Raw genomic sequence first — 14,181 nt, forward strand, 5'->3', positions numbered from 1 at the left:
AAGGAATCGCGAAAACGAGGCGAAAACAAAGGCACGTCGCCGTAACAAAAGCTACGGTGATATACGAGCGCTGGTGCTGGTCTCGCTCGCGCTGCTAGTCTTGGGCGACCGACCGGGCTGGCGCGATAACGCGCGAGTGCACGACAATTCGTTTCTCGGTTATTGGAATGCAGACCTTTAAGCCCATTACACGCTGTCGTGTCGCACGGCGGCAACAGTACGCCGAAGAAGAAAGATAAAGAGAGAGAGAGAGAAAGAGAGACGAGTGTGACAGAAGAGAAAACATGAAGGAGAGAAGACGGCTGACGAAGAGAAAGAAAGAAAAATGAGAAATGAGAGAGAAACAATAAAAGGACGTGCAGGCGGCGTGATAAGCACATTAACGTCCGACCAATCGAAAGGGTTTATCTCGGAGGGGTTATACTCGCACTAACTGTCATTTCATGGCCTTACGGCTCTCGGGTTTGGTTCTCTCGCAATGAGAAACGGCGGAATGGAATTTCAATCCGTCGGAAAATGACTTCTTACCCGCTTCTGCTAGCATGCCCGCCGCTGCCGTTCATTGCGCGATCGTCTATATCGCACACGTATGGTCGTTTGCCTTTTTTGGCGGTTTGACCCCAGTGCGATGTCGGACCGCATCCTTCAGGAAACCCGTCGCGAGATGAGTAGCCGATGGGTAGCTGTATTCACCACGGCGGTATGTCTTTTATTAATATCGCGTTTAATCATGACTCGTGTGGGAAGAATGGCTGTCCCAATGACGAAATTTCTTATTTAATCCTTAACTATAGTTACAAAAATTATATCTAAATTCTGAAGCGTCCTGTTTAAAGTACAAAATGCAAGTGACAGTGTTTACGGAGTATAATGACTGGAGAGAATGACTTTGTTAAAATATATAAAAATTTAGCTAGATACAATAAATTTTATTAATTATGTAGGAATTAAAATAATTATGTAGAATGTTCAAATTGGTATAGAAAATCGACATTTTTTGCAGCACTGTCATTATGTTTGAGTTTTCTACATCATTATTTGGATGTTCCAACGAAATTATCTAAATTTTTAAATACTTTAGCAAAATCATTTTCTCCACAGAAAGGTTCGAAGTTTTTGTACCTACAGTTTGCAGACTCTCATAATACTAATTGCACAGATGATACAACCTATCTAAAATTTTAACCTCATAATACTAATTACTGTATAGAAGATATAACGTATGATATAAAATTTTAGCCTTCATTTAAATGACGCGTTGCTAGTTGAAGGTTAAACGCGAATCATTAAAATGCATCGGTACAACGAAAGATAACGAAATTTAAACTTGGCGATTACGCGATAAGACACGTCGCGAAGTCACAGTCTCCAAATGATAATCGCCGATCACGACGAGCTAATGAGCCGAGTCGTAAATAATTAATCTTTAAATAGAGAAACCATCCCAGGATTGTCAAATCGATGCGCGGATCGGCGACACGAGCCATAATTCCAACCTGTCGTGCCGATCACGGTTGATGTACGAGGGCTTTCTATTGCCTCCTCGATCAAGGCGCAAATTGTGTTGCGCATTGCTCGTACGACAGACCGCTATTCAGACCGGTAACCAACCGGTCCTCGAAAGATCAGCCCGAGCTTGCTACCGTCTCGACTGACGCTCTGCAATGTCAATGAGAAAATCGTCTCGAAAGACATATGTATCCGTATTTGCAAAATTGAATTTTTAATTCTAATCTTTAGAAGACAAAGAATTGTTTTTAAAATCTAGATTTTTCTTAAATAAGATTTATAATTAATTATTTTTCATTGTATCCTCGTCTCAAAATATGACACTGTTTCAGCATTATAATGACTTCCTCGTCTTATAAAGATTAAATCTCAAGAAATTATAATCATTGCACGAATATATGTGGATATAATTTTTTAATCCTCTGGTAACGAGAAATCTACTACAAATCCATTCAATTATAAAGTGTCCATCTCGGAGAGAAATATTTCTGATAAACACACAATAAATAAAATGTACACCGAATGTGTATCTATCTCATATCTCGTCGAACGTAGTATGTACTGAAAATGGTTAAAAAATTAGCCGAAACATGTATATAAAATAAAAAATTAGAAAATGACATAACAGTAGCTATGTTCAGCAAAAGAGATAACTTTGCAATTGTTGTAAGATTGTAAGATCTTTTACAGTGTTGTCTGTAATTTGTAGTTGCGGACTTGAGACCGATGTTTTCATGCCTACTGACTTCTTTTTTTTTAATGGAAGTAGAAAAAAGATAATAGATGTAAACATCGATACGTCAATGCCTAGAATTACATATCTTAGACAGCATTGCTTTAAGATTAGTTTATACATTTAGATCCAGTGAAAAACTAAGGGTAAGAACCAATTACATTAAAACATCTTACAACAGTTACAAAGCTGCTTTTTTCCCTGAACGCAGTTCATGTTTTTCTATTTTATTCCTATCTCATCTAATTGTTATTTCAGTTTTAACGTCAATAGAACGAAAGTAGGTATGGGCGAATTACCAGTATGCAACAGAATTCCGTCACAACATATTCCTAGCCATTGTTACTTCCACCTTGCGTCTCGGCACATCGGCCCATCGACGGATCTACAGATTTAAGCAGAAAGATCTGTGCGAATAATCGCAAGTAGGGTCGGTCGAAGTCGAGCGCGCCCTCCGATTGGCGCGAGCGCGTTAGGCGTAGCCGCGAGAATATACGCGCTGGCGGCCCGGCAACGAGCGGGGATGTTCAGTGTACGATCGGACGATATGTCCGAGTGCCCGCGAGGAAGGAGCGCGAGCTCCTTTTTTCGCCGGCTATACAGAAGGGATAATTAACATCTGTTACAGTACCTATAGCGCGCGGGCCGCCCCGTTTCACCCCACCATGCGGCACACGGGGCGGACCTTGAATACATTATCACCCTCTCTGTACGTGCAAGCTATACGCACGCACGCACACACATGTGCACACGTGCACCGAAATCATCGAATCGCAGTGCTCGCGATCAACTATGAACGAAAGAAAACTTTTATCTCCGCTCGGCCTATTGTCCCCGCATACATTCGTCAGAGATTTAACGATTTCTCCGTTGCGAGTTGCGAATTACCCTTAGTGGCTTAGTATATCAATACGATTAGGTCATTCGTGTCCTGAGCGTTTCTTTTCTTTGAAATTGAACATGAGCATACCTTTCTGGAGTTTCAGTCAGAAGATGGAGTGAAAGGGCAAAAATTTATTTTCAAAACTTATTAAAATAAACAAATGTGTTCATCGGGTCTCATATTTAAGACTACTTTAAGTACAATCTTCAGATGTCACGACATCAATTAGATAGCATTAACATTTTAAGATATTAATTAAGATGATCATAAAATAAAAACCGATTATAAACCAGCTACAGTGTTTTAAGACCGCAAATGTGAATACAAAATGAATACTGAATAATGAAAGCCTCAACGATCTAAGCTGGATTTTAGTTTGAAAATAATTATTAAAATACTTATATATTAAAGCCTTCGAGAATCTACAGTGAACTTTCTTATGAATAACACATGAGTTACACATTGGATAATGTTTAACTTTTCATCGTAAAAATGATTTTCATAATTTGTTTTTTCTTGCCAAAATTTAAAAGGGAAAATTCACACTCATGTACCAGAAACATTTAACTAAATAATATCTTTAAGGTTATAGGACATAAAAAATATAAGTAACATGTAAGCAGTAAGCAAATTGGCCAATCACAATGTAAAATGTAAAGCAATGATGTAAACAGTAGTAAATCGATTTGCTTATCTATTACTTACATCTCACTGTTTACATTTTTTGTATACCATAATCTTTATTCTTTCTTTTTTTAATACATTGCAAATATTTTCTGAAGATGTTAAAATACATATATGTAACAATTACTTAATGATTTTTATATATTTGTAAAAGTTAATAAAATTAACCCGGGACCTGAACGATTCGTATGCAATAAATGCTCAGAAAATCATGTGTATTAAGAATTAAATTGAACAGAGCTCTATCCTATCTATCCTTTCTGATGATCTCGAATGAGAAATCCGTCTTACGAGTTATAGATAAGAGCTTGTCAGTAGATTTCATTTTAGACTAAAATTTACGAGCAAAAATTTCATCCTTTCGTTGAAAAGTTCCTTATCCTTCCAATTCTATTGTTGTACCGTGTGCGTCATCGCTCGACCTCACACACAACGAAAAGGTTGGTATCGACAGATTTTTAAAATTCCCGAACGTTGGCCTAAATACTCGAGATGCCAGATCTGAAGTTACCAAAAATCGATCGAAACAGACTAAAGATGGTGATGCATCATTCCGGGAAATCTTCGATTTCTATTGTCTTCTTTTCTTTAGCGCGATGAGTGCGGTCGCCGGTAAGCAAATTGGAGTAAAAAGTGTTAGAAGAATACGTAGCGAGGAAACTTGCTTATATTAAATGCCTGTTGAATTACTTTGTGAAATAACGTTCGACAAATTGCTTTGTGAACTCCCGGCGACTGGTATCATGCATATTGAGAAACATTTCACGTAATTATGAAAAATGCTTGCAAACCGCTTGCTAATGAAAACACGTCACGCATCGGTAATACACTCGTGAATTTAAACCGACGATCGAAGAGAAAAAAACTGGAATACATCATCTCACGATAATTAAGATACTTACAGTCATTACAGTTCTGTAACGTACTTTATAGACACTTTGTTTTTCTTCTTAATTCCCAAAAAAGCATATCTGTCGTATATTTGCGTTACAAAAGTAAAAAAATTGTTAAAATATGAAAAAAATATTTGATTGGATTAATTGAAATTCTGATTGAAAATTGACGATCAGAATTTTCTAGTTAAATCTATTAAATTCTAGTTGAGATGACCAGAATTCTAATTGATAATTAAAATCTTCTAGCTCGTCCAATTTCAACTAGATATTTTTTCAGTGTAAAAGAATTCCAACTTCAATTTAGGACTGTGCTTTGGATTGGTTGTATTTGGCGCGTAATTTTGAAGAATTGAAAAATGTATTTAAAAATTCACCATAAAATATTATTAGATATAAAAATCTAGCTTCGCCGATATTTGGTTTCTTTACTTATTTAATAAAGAATTTTAATGTATATTATTCCGCGAAATTTCGATTTAATTCTAGCAATTTATTTTATATAAATATATTAGAAGAACAAAAGATTTAAGGTTAATCAGTCACGTATCTTTAAATTTCTATGAGACGCATCAAATGGAATGAGATGACGCCGGAACGGGTTGGGACGGGATAAAATTGTACGAGACAGCGGCTCGGATCCGTGAGAGTGGGCTACCACTCGACATAGCTCGACGCTGATGCCGATGCCAGAAGGAGGAAACAAAAAAGTCGGCGACGTAACGCGTTCGTTCGTCAAACACTCGAACGTAACGTTGCCAAGCTCCGGCGAGCTGGAGGGGTCCTCGCGGCTTCTGGAGTGCCATGCCTGCTGCGGAATACCAGGAGATTATTCAAATTCGCCACTGACGGCTTAAAATGTATATTAATCGTCTATCTCATGCTGAGACGAACGACCGGAAACCCAGTCGCCGCCGAATAATATACCAGCGCGACTTACGTCAAATCACTTGCATTTCCAAATATCAAGCCTTAAATCCAGTAGTATCGCATTGATGTCACCAAACATTCAAATCGACATTGCAATATAATAATATAATTGCATATTGTTACAACAATTTGACATTAAATAGATTAAACAATTATAATTTTGTGAAAAATCTGCTCATAACTATCCAAAAGATTATGGGACCTTATTACTCATTTAAATTTCTAGAATTTTATTTCGATGATCAATAATTTTGTAATTATTCAAAGGCCTACCATTAAACTTTTACTTAGCCAAAGTCAACATACTGCGAACTCTTGAGAGAGTCAGTGACTGAGATAAAGCACGGGCTCCTCGCGCAGCTTATATTTTTTTAAATACTTTTCCGTTGTATAAGGATTACTGTAGAACTGCTTCTGCACTCTTTCGCACGTGTGTGGCACTCTACCTTGCTCCCGGACTGAGAAGCCGAGAAAGGAAGTATATAGAGAACGGGTTAGAGAGAGGGCGAGTGTGTTCATAAGATATGGTGTGAAACACGAGAGGACCGAGATTAAAGAATGAAAAACATAGAATTCTCAGAACTGGTTGAAGTCATAATATTCGTAATTTCAAGCCGCGCCTTATGGCGACCGCGTCTTCTGCGTCGTTGAAATTAATGCGAGCGGAAATAAAATTCCTGCCCCCATCGCCTCGTTGCCGCCGCGCGTCCGCGCCCTTCGTTCTCGCGCGTTCTCTTGCTCGAAGTCTCGCCGTCCACGGCCGCGAGACAAGTGGATGGTGTTTAATGGTCGAGCATCATGTAAATAAATTCGGCCCTCGTCGCCGGACGGAAGGATGTTTGCTTCTAATATTTGGACTTCGCGCCGCGTCGAAAGAATCGACGTGGAGAGGCGACGAAGATGCGGGCATCTCGCGTTTCGCTAACAATGTTTGGCCTACACAAGGATTGCGCCACAAAGTCCACTTCATAAAGATCATCTTTAGATCAAATATGTAAAATTATAGATCGTTCCATTTCTTCCAGAATTCGTATTTCCCAGAATTCCTTCTCAGATGTGAGAGAACTGGGAGCGATATCGAATGAAATTACGACAATTGATCGGAGAATTGAGCGCGAAAAGCGAGAGGAGATAGCGAGAGGGTACGCTCCATTTACAAGGATTAAGAAAAAGCGCGACGTTGTCTCTCTCGATTGTCTTCGTTTTCCGTTCATCGGCACCTCGTCCGTTCGACTCTCCCGTCTGCCGTGTAAAACGCCTCGGTTATGTCTGTGTGTGCTTTGCGCGCGCGCTGTTAAAAATAGAGCACGCAACGACTCACTAATCTGGTTAGGGCTACTTAGCGTAACTCCGACTATTTAGACCTGGATACGGTTACGGTAGTTAAGCCGCCATCGGCTCTAAGTAGAACCGGCGCGGCGATGGCGGGGACTTTTGGACCTTTAAAGGAGAAGTCTCGTCGGTTACGCTAAAACATCTTAATAGGCGCGAGCAAGCACAAATGTGCGATTTTACGCCTGTTTCCCTCGTTTCATTCTTTTCTTTCTATCTCCTCTTTTTATCACTTCTTTCAAAATTCACAAAAACAATGTAATTGCAAATAAATATTTGAAAAATCGCTCTAACACAAATCGACTAATCATTTTTTTTTAATTTATGATCTTATTACGATCTTAAAATTTCTTTGAATATTTTATGTAGGTAAACGATAAATATTGTTCTTGATAAAGAATCCTTGATAAATAAAATAGATTTGATTGTATTCATACTAAAGAAAGAATACGGATAATGATTCCTAAATGTTGAATGAAATAATTTCAATCAAGTGTTTGATTATATAATGTAAACAAAAATAATTTCGTTTTTGTAAATATTTAGTAAGTATTATCAGACATAATAATATAACCGCAACAATTACTAAATGTAAAGAAAGTAAAATTATTTTTGATTATATTAACTGAACATTTAAATGAAATTATTTCATTCAACATTTAACAATTCTTATCAGACTTTTTTTTGGTGCAGCTTCGGAATTGTTCCCTTTACAGAAATCCAATGTACTACTAGTCAATAAAAATTATTTATTTTGAATATTAAAAGCACTGAATAATAGTACTTTCAATACCCAAAATAAGTAATTAATCATTACTTTTCAGTATTAAATTTCTATAAGGAATTGTTGAACAGTCCATTGCGAATCCTTCTGATAATTTTATTAGGATGCTAGAGTAGTTTGTATCTTAATTTAGATCTTAACAAAGCGCAGCGCATAGAATGTCGATGAAATTAAATTTGCTAATGGGCTTCTCCCACTACTGAAGCTGCATGTCCAAGCAGCAGTCGACTTAATGGTAAATCTTCTTTCGCTAGATGCGGGAACGTCGGAGTCATCTCGGCTTAATCGTCACGAGCTTACAACCGGAATTCTACCGGAGAGGTTTTAAGACTAATTAACGAGTGAGTGCTGAATAATTAATCGATGGATGTTGACTCATACGCGAAACGCGACTAATAACATGCTTGAACGATACATCATTCATTTGCTACAACAACGACATAACTAAAAAATTATTATTTTTTTAGCTGCTTGAAGAAAAAGAAGTGAAACATAAATAAAAAAAGGAAAACACACTTTAAAAAGTATATATTTTTATCTTTCTATAATAAATTATTCCATCAAAATTACATTTCAAAATTGACATTGCCTACAAAATTTCAATAATTCAATATATTGAAATCCATTTTCTGGAATACTTTGTTTTTTGAATTGTGTCTTGTAGCGATTTTTTTGTAAAAAATTTTCAAACTTCCAAAGATAATAATATTTCCTGGATAAAGAATTATCTAATTTTTCTAAAAACAAAAAAAAAGAAAATATAAAGAATATATCGTATCGATAATTTGCAACATGCAATGCTCATCTTAATCTACCTCTATATCAAGCATTGAAATTTAAATGTTGATTATACTAATAATGTATAATATACTAATTATTAGGTGTTGGAATTAATTCGTAGCATTTTTTAATGAAAGAATGTTATTTATTTCACATGAGCATTAAAAAATACATTAATGAAAGTACTTCCCATCACTTGTAAAACGCTACGAATTAATTCCAACACCTAATACATAAATTTTTATCTATTTCAACGGCAATATGGCTCCATTTACGAAAGCTGTGATTCAGAATTTCTCAACGAATACGCGACATGTCCTCCCCTCTTGAATCGTTCTGAAAACGAGATTTCGAAAATCCGTTATTTAAATAAGGCAAGAGGGACGCAACCAGCAATGGCCTGAACGATTTTATAAAATTAATAGTAAAGGGTAGGCCGCGTCGCATTCGCTATTATGCGCGTATGCAAATACGGACATAAGGGTTGGCGAAGAGGTGGGGTCCGCCATGCAGAAGAAGGATATCATAGGAGGGAAGAGAGGGGGTTGGAGAGATGCCGTGCAGACTGCAAGGCATCTCCCCAACCCCCTCTCCTGCAAGGCATTAAAACTTCCGAGATTTATAGCAGCCTGGACTGGTCTGGTTTCGCTCGATTCGGGGTGGCTTCCACTAAAAAGGGGGCTATATTGCTGGTAACGAGCAATAAGGGGGTAGTGGAAGTTACAGGGATATGCAGTACTCTTATTCGGATTTTAATAAAACAGCCTTAAAAACAGCGACATACGATTTATCTTCCTATTTCCATACGACACAAGTATCAACAATTAATATTTTAAATAATCACAAGAAAAATATTCATTTTAAGATGAAACATCCATAGTTATACATATATTAGTAATCGAAAATAATTCAATGAAATAGCAATAGTACAAAAAAAGACTTCGCAATTTTTTATATTCGCTAAATGATACTTGACTCTCCATAATTATCCTCTCAAAATCATATGATGCTTTCGGAATTGTTTTTGCGCGTCATGAAAATGAGGAAATGTCTGTGCAAGGCAAATTTTTACGAGAGAAAGAGCAAGAAAGGGAAGAAGGAGAAAGACGTATTGAAAATTCTGAGCGGTCTCGCATACGCGCTCATCAACCTCGAACACCAATTAGAGCCATCTCGCAAACGTTACACTTAGAAAACGAAACGATCGGCGCTTCCACGGGCCGCTTTTTATGGGCTGAACGCAACGTCTCCTCGACTGAAGAAACGCTTCTGAACGGAGGTTGAATGCTCGCTTTCTTCGTTAAGTCGCAACACGATCGTTTCTTCGAGGGTCTCGGGTGTCGAGCCGGCCATATTTTAGATCGTCTCGCGATGCGCGATTCCTCTGAATCTCGCTGTATTTAATGGAAGTTCAAACTTGCATTCGATTCCTCTTGTATTTGAAAATGATGTTACAGATGTAACTAAATTATTTCACAAAAAGAAGGATTTTAAAAAATTTAGCTGGATATTACAGATCTGAAAATAAATAAATTTTATTTGAAAGATCTTATAACAGTCTAACCACGAATTTGGTCAAAATTCTCTGAGAGAAAAAGATACACATGTCTCCTGTATAAATGTATATAATAAGTATATTACATTTATAATTACAGAATGTGATAGTACAAGTTAAAATGAGTTAGTACATATAGAAGATAGTGTATATAGAAAGAGACAGTTATTATATGTATACATTTCAGTCTAACTTATACTATCTCATTCTGTAACTTTAATTAAAATTACAGAATGAGACAACAAATATAAGTTAGAATAAGATAGTACGTATAAAGAAGATAGTATGTATACCTTCCTCTCATAAGATTTTGATAAAATCATTCGTGTCAGATTGCTACAGAGTTTCTAGTTCAGATAATCAAAACATTTATGTAGGACGATTAAACTGATTGCTAGAATATTATTTAAAGCATCGCCATCAATATTTAAACGTTCTACATAATTATTTTGATCCAACAAAATTATTTTCAAATCTGTATCTAGTTTAATTATTTTAGTAAAAATTATTTTTAGATATTTTAACAAAATTGTTCTTTTCATGTGTTATTAAAGCATAATTTGAATGTATACCATTATATCTATTTATTGCACATACTCGTATAAAGGCCGTTCTGATTAGACGATGCTTCTAAATTGAACAGATTAGGATAACTACTATGACCGTGAGTATTGATTAAGTTGATTGAAGGAACGGGAAATCCTTTCTTCGGCGGTATGTTGTGCCGTTCCCAATTGCGTCGGCAAGTACCTGTCAAGGGACATTTTATCGACGACTCGCGTGTAAGATCGGTTACGAGGCTCGATTGATCCCTAATAGCGAGCCGCAAGAAATCAATAAGAAATCAATCGCGACGTGACGGCCGATTCTTGACTCCTGATGAATAATGGAAAAATCTGGTCGCTCCGCAAGTGATGACGGTGTGGAGAGGTGGGAAGAGATAATCCAGCTGGAGTTTTCTGGATTACGCGCGATCCCGTTAGACTCGTTTGATGTCTTCTCCTCCGCTCGCTTGCGTACTTCCCTCTTTTCTTCCTTATTTCATACCTAGTAGCGTACGTGTCGCAGTCCGATGCAAATTCGCGCCTATCGCTTCGGAACCGGTTGGAAATATCAAACCGGTATCAAACCGACACAATCAAAGTTATTATATATTTCCTTCCGCGCTTCCCCTCTCACCATTCATCGCTTAAAACTCGTGCATTTTCCATTCGCCATAGAAAAAAAAAATAATCATGTTTAGTCGACATTTAGCATCATCATAATAATAACATGTACGGAATAAATTTAATAGTCGAGAGACCGATATACATCATGAATTATTAATGAGATTTAATATTCTTCTTTGCAATTTTTATTTCTTAACTTTTGATTGGGATATAATGATCAATATTACAAATAAGTATAAGCTAAGGTTTTAATAGAATTTTAAAATTTCTCTTGGCTTCGCGAATAGTTCCCATCCGTGACATGATCGGCCATTGAACGTTCTTGACGATTTAATACAGACAGTGATCTCAAAGTACTCGCGATTCCCGAGAAGACGAAGAGAAATAGGAAGAAAAGAAAGGAGAAGGTGGCGAAGGCGGACGCGGAATAAGAGAACGAGGTATGGAATTCCCTCGAAATCTTCTTAGCTCTGACATAATGAGACGTCGAACTCAACCAGAGTCGTGAGACCGTCGCACCGAGAGCATCGAGTTACAAAAGAAGAAACAGAAGAAGATAAAAAAAAGAGGAACGAAGAGAACGAGTTCCTTTACGAGTGCAGTCCGATAGCGCCGCGAATCCCTTTGGATTCGCGTGTGTTTCGATAGAGACTCGTATAATCGAAAGGAAAAAAAAAGAAATGAAAAAGCGAACGAAATTCCGTAAAATCCGAATGTATACTAATCGCGTAAATTCGTCAGAGAATTCTCTACTATAACAAATATCGAAAACTACCTAATCTATTATTTTCTTCCAAAGTGACATAACTTAAAAAATTAAGTTTTTCAAAAAAAGGAAAAATCTATTTTTTAATTTAACGAAACATTATTAACTAAAATAATATTAGTAAAAAGAATATACAAACATTATCAAATGTCACTTTTGTCACTTCCGTTTCACAATTCTTGAAAAAACTCTTTTTGAATTGTGATGATGTTGATAACTACAAAATTATAACGAATTCGGAGTAATTCATTAAAAGTGATAAAACTGGAATTGTTATTAAAATGAATAAATTCAAAATAAAGTAATCTCTTCTTCAAGATTCGATTAAAGAAACTGGTTTAATTTTAACCGTTTTCAGAGAAAATTCTCCTTTTTATTTACAAAAGCGATATAATTCAAAATGTGTCACTTTTATAAAAAGTATTGCGATTTGAAAACCTTGAGAACAATACAAGTGCTATTTGGTGAAGAATTGCGAAGTTAAGTTAATTTATATTTGATGATTGACAGTAATCTTTATCTAATTCATTCATGATAACAATTAAAAAATCACATTTTTGTTGTGTCATTTTTTAAATAAGAGAATGATACATATATGTACAATTCGCGCAAGTAAATAATAATAATAATAATAATAATAATAATAATAATAATAATAATAATAATAATAATAATAATCTTTATTGACGTGCGAGAAAATGGAAATCTGTAAACGTAAATGTAGTGTAATTTATAGCAGCACCTCAAAAGATGAGGCATCAGCAATATATGTACTACTGTTTGTATGTCTAGATCTTAAGATAATCTTCATGTCATAAGAATCGAACAATATTCGAATAAGGAATTAAAAAAATAACTCACAAAAAAATTAATAGAATTAAAATGAAAGTAAAAAAATGTTGATGGATGTGTGTTACAGGCAGAGTCTTTATCGCGTGGTACCATCTGGAAGATGTTGCTCGGAATCCTCATCCGGATTATCCGCGTGACGTCTCGTAGCTGTGCGATTTACTGCCCGGACTAATCGAAATTTGCGATGCTCTCATAAATTCCATAAAACCTAACGAAAAGCTATATCATCGAAAAGTCCGCACACCGTGTCGCGACCTGGGATTCCGCGAAAGCTGGCGAATCCTGCGACGCATAATTCCACAGTCCGTAAAAAAAAAGCGAACGCGGGCAGACAGAGCGCGGGCGAGGAGATAAACCAAAACCGACCGTTCGGCCGAAATTCCGCGAAATCTGGTAAAATTGAATCCCAGCGGAAACCGGGGTCGGCAAAGGAACGACGAGGTGGACGCGCCAAAGCGATCGACTTGAGTTTAGAACTGGAGAGAGCCGAGCATAAAAGTCCGGAGCTGCTCTTCACCGTGATCGAAGAAAAAGAAGCTCTCGTCCGTGGGCTCTCGGGAATGATGAATCGTTTCTATTAAAATACTTTTTCGACGGGGAATACAGAGTGTGGGCATCCGGCTCTACCGAAGCCGCAAGTGAATTTATTTACATATTTTCGATCTGGATTAAGAGGTATCGTCTGTGTCAAAAGTAACAGGCTTTCATGAATGTCACAAGTGTGTCTTTTTCGTATCGTAGTATCATATTTATTAGACGTATCATCAGCTCGCTTCTTCATGGGTGCAAATTGTTACAGATCGCAATTGCGATAGGTGGAAAATTGGAGGATGGATAATTCGCGGCTAATGTTACAGGCAGTCATCTCAATCAATAGACTTTCTTATAGGTTCTAAGGTCAAAACGTTATTGTAATCACAAGTGATAGTAGGGAGAGTAAGAGTCTCGAGCGGACATTGTATCCGAGGTTAAACCACACAACGAGCCGATTTCGATGTATTTACACAAGCGAAATGTATCCACTTCCCAGTCGCGACAGCGCGTGCATCGAGGTAGCGAGCGAGCTACGCGATGTTAATGAGGCCCAATTAATCACACTGGGAAATGAATCCTAATGCGAAAAGGCAAAATGTCATCTTAGGCGCCGAGTCTCCCTGCAAGGCGAAAGTGTTTCCGTCCGGTCACTGACACCGATCGTCCAGTTGAGAAACGTCTTCCTCGTTCCCAAAGAACAATCGACTTGATCGTATCAATTAAGCGTGACCGGAAATCGCAAAAGCATTTCACATAATTTTCAAACAAATGAATTAA

General features: G+C 37.0%; 1 protein-coding gene across 2 annotated transcripts in view; it reads right to left on the reverse strand.

Annotated features, from left to right (window-relative positions):
• Window positions 1-14,181, reverse strand: part of LOC105148708 (zinc finger protein castor homolog 1) — a 101,287-nt gene that overhangs the window by 60,972 nt on the left and 26,134 nt on the right. The window lies entirely within an intron of this gene.

Source organism: Acromyrmex echinatior, chromosome 13 (genome assembly GCF_024713525.1).
Source record: "Acromyrmex echinatior isolate Ae372 chromosome 13, ASM2471352v2, whole genome shotgun sequence".
In the NCBI taxonomy this organism is placed as follows: domain Eukaryota; kingdom Metazoa; phylum Arthropoda; class Insecta; order Hymenoptera; family Formicidae; genus Acromyrmex; species Acromyrmex echinatior.